Source organism: Triticum urartu, chromosome 2A (assembly GCF_056163025.1).
Source record: "Triticum urartu cultivar PI428250 chromosome 2A, HENAU_Tu73, whole genome shotgun sequence".
Lineage (NCBI taxonomy): Eukaryota > Viridiplantae > Streptophyta > Magnoliopsida > Poales > Poaceae > Triticum > Triticum urartu.
This window is the reverse complement of record NC_141874.1, coordinates 283,808,585-283,815,070: the sequence shown is the minus strand read 5'-3', so window position 1 is coordinate 283,815,070 and position 6,486 is coordinate 283,808,585. Positions and strand designations below refer to the sequence as shown.

General features: G+C 46.0%; 1 pseudogene; it reads left to right on the top strand.

Moving 5' to 3' along the window:
• Positions 1–256: 256 nt before the first annotated feature.
• Positions 257–938, top strand: LOC147984840 (uncharacterized; annotated as a pseudogene).
• The last annotated feature ends 5,548 nt before the right edge of the window (positions 939–6,486 follow it).

Below are 6,486 nucleotides of genomic sequence, written 5' to 3'. Positions count from 1 at the left end.
GAAGGACCTAATTATATGTGCCATTTCACCATGTGGAGTCTCATACCAAATGTAGATCATTTGATTAACCAAAAAAGCATCAAACACCTTCTGCCACTTTACCAAAATTCCATTTTTTGACCTCTTCCACTAATCTCCATGAGCTGAATTTTATCCCACAGCCTCACCTGCTCCTCCTCTACCTCCTGCAGGCTTTGCTACCCGAGGAAGCAATGATGAAGGGGGGGGGGAGAACCCCATTTTTCTTCTCTGGACAATGGATTCCTCCCTCTCTCTCAGCCTCCTTCTCTCCTCTCAGCTTTCTAGAGCATCCAAGGCTCTCCCCAGCTTTTGCCCATGCCCCCTTCAGCTGCCAGACACAAGTGGACACGCGAGTGCGCGCGGAAAAGCCGCGGATGCCGGCCAAAGATGCGCTCTGGAGCACCTGGCAGGGCGTTCAACCGTTGACGTCGCGTCCCCTGGCCTCGTCGAGCCTCCCCCTCGCGCCAGTCGAGGTGCCTTGACATCCGCAACATGCCACCGCGCTGGCCCCCTCCTTTCCCTCTCTGTCCTGCCCGTGCCGCGCGTGCCTAGAGCCGCCCGAGCCCGCCAATGCGCATGCGAGCTCATGGCTCCACCCAGAGCTCGCCCTGCTCCCTCTCTCTTCCTGGCGCCCTACTCCACCCCCACGAGCAACGTAGACAACTCCTCGCTCGCTCCCCTTGCCACCCGAGCCGTTTCCATGGCCACCCATGCGCTGCGTCCATGGTGAGCCGCGGGTCAGCTACTTAAGGCCACCCCCGAGCCCCCTCTCTACTCCTTTGGCCCTCTCTCGCTCCCGTGCATTCCCTGGACCAACTCACTCCCCTCCTTGCGCCCTCCATCTCTCCCCATGGCCGGAGCCGAGCCGTCGGACTCCACCTAAATTTGCACCCACCGCTCCTCCTCCTCCCCTCTAGGACGCACTAGAGCACCTCCACCATCACCGCGAGCCCTCCCATGCTTCTCCCTCTCCTCCCCGTGGTCGTGCCGTCGAGTTCCATCGTCACCGTCAGCCTCGTCCGCCATGGCTGACGCCCTGCTCAACCCAATGCCCCTGGGCGACCATGCCACCCATGGTTGGACGCGGCCGGGTCCCCTGAGCATGCCGGTGGGCGGAGCATCGCCGGAGACGCCCTATAGCGCCGGCAGCCGACGTCGAATGCCTCCTCTGTCTCCCATCACGCCCGCACGGGAGGTTGAGGACGAACCTGCAGGCGGGCCCCGCTCGTCAATGACCCAGCCATCGGGCTACGCTGGCAAGTGGAGGCGGGTTCGCCCTCTACCCGTTTCCCCATAGGGAAGGCGCACTCCACCTGGGCGCCTTCGATGTCACCCTGTCATCTACGTGGCCGAGCTGCTGGGCCGGCCCAGTGCGCTACGGCGCTATGCTGCACCCAGCGCACAGTATAGGTATAAACCCCCCTTCCTTTGTCTTTTTCTTTTTCCAAAAACTTGTAAAATCTCCCAAATATTCATATTACCTCCAAATTTGATGATTCAAATTTATAGTGACTCCATAAATCCTAATCTACCACATGGCGCTATTTGCACATTTTTCCAGAAACTTTCTCTTCAGAAATATTTATTAAAACCCCATTTTTCATTTATGTGATGAACTTTAGAAAATCACAGAGAGCTCAAATTTGATCTAAATGCCATGATTCAAATTTGCAGATATATCTAACTTCATAACTTAGGTTATGAACATTTTTATTAATACTTTCTGTGCCCTATAAAATAATGATCCATTTCTTCATGTTTGTCAACTTTGCAAATCCATAGAATATTCATTTTGACTCCAAATCCAGTGAAACCAAATCCTAGATGCTTCTAAAATAATCCTTTGCTAAATGGGTGCCTCTGCTCGTTTTTCAAAAATATATTTCTGTACACTTCTTGCAAATCCATAAATTCATTGATTCAATCATATTGAAATGTTCAGAAATATCGACTGATCCAATCCCAATGAAACCACTTTGGTCATTCCTCATATGACCATAGGTATCCTAGAAAAGTCCAACTCACATTTTTAGAGCATTTTTATTTTCTGCCTTGTTGTGTTGCTTACTATGATTATTTCCGACATTAGTTGACGAAGTAGACGAAATACTCGCAGATGGACCAGAAGATTAGAAGACTCTGATGAACCAGGCAAGCAGCCCTTTGACCATGTTGAACCCTTTTATATCACGAGAACATTTTCACTGTTTCATCGAGTGCATGATGGTTCTTGAATGGCAACCTTGCTGGGCTTGCCTCTGTTGCATACCCGTTGATACTTGCACTGTTCATGACTCTATCCTTGTTCAGAGTTGTGTTGATGGATTATAGAAATATGCTATAGTAGTTGGCTACGCAAAAGGTGTTAGGGCTATGCATGGAAAGAAACAAGTGTGGTTTGACATACTTGCAAACAGCCCTAGTGGGTGCCACTGATGCCCTAGGAGATGATGATGAACTAGGCCACTACTTGTTGGAGAAGTAGTGTACCAAGGCTTGATAAAAGTGTTGTTTACAGAGACGGATTAGATTTAAGATTTGTCGACCGTCCCAACGTTACATGTGCAACCACTCTACCCTTATATGGGAAAGGGCATTATTGATTACCTAGGTCGATACTTGCTTGGAGCCCGCATTACTAGTGACGGGAGAGTTGTTGTTGCCCTCTCTCGGGACGGGGTCGTGCCATGTAGGGCGGCCAAAAACATTTTTATGGGGCACCAGACACACCATTGGTACCCTGTGCTAGTGGTATGTGAAAAACATGGGAGCGAGGCTCCACAATTTTAAGTTGTGAAATGTTGGGCACGGAGGTTACTACCAATCGAGTGGACTCTATGTTAGTGTCGTCTAGGGAAAGATAGTGATTGGGTGCTTACCCCGTGTACTTGAGGTACCGCGGGTCGTGGATGACACGGAAGTTCCTCGGATCTTGTGGGTAAAGTGTGCAACCTCTGCAGAGTGTAAAACTATTCGAATAGCCGTGTCCACGGTCAAGGACAGTTGGGTGGTGCTTCTTAGACTATGTCCATAAGTTTCTGGAAAACAACACGGTTTGGTAAATCTGTTGATGTGATTCGTGAGAAGGTCACGATGAGCTTAAGCATGAGTTGTTCATAACTCTTTCTCGATGTTGATGTCTGTAACCTCCTGATACTTGTTGCAGACACATTCATGTCCTTGATAAATGACGATCATACTTGCATGAGAAAAACTAGCTTTCCCTAAAAATGCCAAATTAGCAGTAGAGCCTTACATAATCATTATGTTATCACCCTTGGGTTGCTTGAGAGTACATTCAAATTACTCATTGGCTTGCCCCTGGTTATTTTATTGGCTAGGCATGAAAGAACGGGATATGATGAAGAATACTTCGGTGATGAACATGCGAGCTAGGACGCTTCCCAGTCAGAATGTCTGTAGGGTTAAGGCAGATGGCATGGGCCCAAGTTATCGACGAAGATTTCCGCTGCGAAGTTAGACTCAAGACTCGACCATAACGGTCATAATTTATGTAAGACGGTATGTATGGATGTAAGACTCTTATTATTTAGCTTATGTGTGTTCGGTGAGCATTGATCTCTGGGATCACTGCACACATGCATTCGATGATCACGACTTATGAGTCGGGGTCCCCACACCATGACGAACCTACGAACTATGAGGAATTGATGATGAGCCCAGATTCTGCAAAATGGCTTGAGGCCTTGAAATCTGTGATGGGATCCATGTATGAGAACAAAGTGTGGACTTTCCTGATGATCGGCAGGCCATAGAGAATAAATGGATCTTCAAGAAGAAGTCTGATGCTGACGGTAATGTTACTGTCTACAAACTTGACTTGTTGCAAAAGTTTTTTAACAAGTTCAAGGAGTTCACTATGATGAGACCTTCTCACCCGTAGTGATGCTTAAGTCCATCCGAATCATGTTAGCAATTGCCGCATTTTATGATTATGAAATTTGGCAAATGGATGTCAAAACTGCATTCCTTGATGGATATCTTAAAGAAGAGTTGTATATGATGCAACCAGAAGGTTTTGTCGATCCAAAAGGTGCTAACAAAGTGTGCAAGCTCCAGTGATCCATTTATGGACTGGTGCAAGCCTCTCAGAGTTGGAATATATGCTTTGATAGTGTGATCAAAGCATATGGTTTTATACAGACTTTTGGAGAAGCCTGTATTTACAAGAAAATGAGTGGGAGCTCTATAGCATTTCTGATATTACATGTAGATGACATATTGTTGATCGGAAATGATACCGAATTTCTGAATAGCATAAAAGGATACTTGAATAAGAATTTTTCAATGAAAGACCTTGGTGAAGCTGCTTATATATTGGGCATCAAGATCTATAGTGATAGATTAAGACTCTTAATTGGACTTTCTCAAAGCACATACCTTGATAAAGTTTTGTAGAAGTTCAAAATGGATCAAGCAAAGAAAGGGTTCTTGCCTGTGTTACAAGGTGTGAAGTTGAGTCAGACTCAATGCCCGACCACTACAGAAGATAGAGAGAAAATGAAAGTCATTCCCTATGCTTCAGCCATAGGTTCTATCATGTATGCAATGGTGTGTACTAGACCTGATGTGTGCCTTGCTATTAGTTTAGCAAGGAGGTACCAAAGTAATCCACGAGTGGATCACTGGACAGCGGTCAAGAACATCCTAAAATACCTGAAAAGGACTAAGGATATGTTTCTCGTCTATGGAGGTGACAAAGAGCTCGTCGTAAACGGTTACGCCGATGCAAGCTTTGACACTGATCCGGATGAATCTAAGTCACAAACCGGTTACGTATTTTTATTAATTGGTGGAGCTGTCAGTTGGTGCAGTTCCAAGCAGAGCGTTGTGGCGGGATCTACGTGTGAAGTGGAGTACATAGCTGTTTCGGAAGAAGCAAATGAAGGAGTTCATATCCGATCTAGGTGTAATACCTAGTGCATCGGGTCTAATGCAAATCTTTTGTGACAACACTGGAGCAATTGCCTTGGCAAAGGCATCCAGATTTCACAAAAGAACCAAGAACATCAAGAGATGCTTCAATTCCATCCGTGATCAAGTCAAGGAGGGAGACATAGAGATTTGAATGATACATACGGTTCTGAATGTTGCAGACCCGTTGACTAAGCCTCTCTCATGAGCAAAACATGATCAGCACCAAGACTCCATGGGTGTTAGAGTCATTACAATGTAATCTAGATTATTGACTTTAGTGCAAGTGGGAGACTGAAGGAAATATGCCCTAGAGGCAATATTATAGTTGTTATTTATATTTCCTTATGTCATGATAAGTGTTTATTATTCATGCTAGAATTGTATTAACCGGAAACTTAGTACATGTGTGAATACATAGACAAACAGAGTGTCACTAGTATGCCTCTACTTGACTAGCTCGCTGATCAAAGATGGTTAAGTTTCCTAGCCATGGACAAAGAGTTGTCATTTGATAAACGGGATCACATCATTAGAGAATGATGTGATTGGCTTGACCTATCCGTTAGCTTAGCACGATGATCGTTTAGTTTACTGCTATTGCTTTCTTCATAACTTATGAATGTTCCTATGACTATGAGATCATACAACTCCCGAATACTAGAGGAACACTTAGTGTGCTATCAAACATCACAACGTAACTGTGTGACTATAAAGTTGCTCTATAGGTGTCTCCGATGGTGTTTGTTGAGTTGGCATAGATCGAGATTAGGATATGTCACTCCGAGTATCGGAGAGGTATCTCTGGGCCCTCTCAGTAATGCACATCACTATAAGCCTTGCAAGCAATGTGACTAATGAGTTAGTTGCAGGATGATGCATTACGGAATGAGTAAAGAGACTTGCCAGTAACGAGATTGAACTAGGTATTGAGATACCGACGATCGAATATTAGGCAAGTAACATACCGATGGCAAAGGCAACAACATATGTTGTTATGTGGTTTGATCGATAAAGATCTTCATAGAATATGTGGGAGCCAATATGAACATCTAGGTTCCTCTATTGGTTATTTACCGGAGATGTGTCTTGGTAATGTCTACATAGTTCTCGAACCGTAGGGTCCGCACGCTTAACGTTCGGTGACGATTGGTATTATGATTTTATGTATTTTGATGTACCAAAGGTAGTTCGGAGTCCCGGATATGATCACGGACATGACGAGGAGTCTCAAAATGGTCGATACATAAAGATTGATATATTGGACGACTATATTCGGACACCCGAAGTGTTTCGGGTGATTTCAGAGAAAACAGGAGTGTAGGAGGGTTACCGGACCCCCCCCCCCCCCCCGAGGGAAATATTGGGCCTACATGGGCCATAGGGAAGAGGGGAGGCAGCCCACAAGGGGCAGCCATGCCCCCTCCCTATAGGGAGTCTGAATTGGACTAGGGAGGGGGGCGCGCCCCCCTTTCCTTCCCCTCTTCCACTCCTTTCCCTCTTACCCCTTCTCCTCCTAGTAGGACTAGG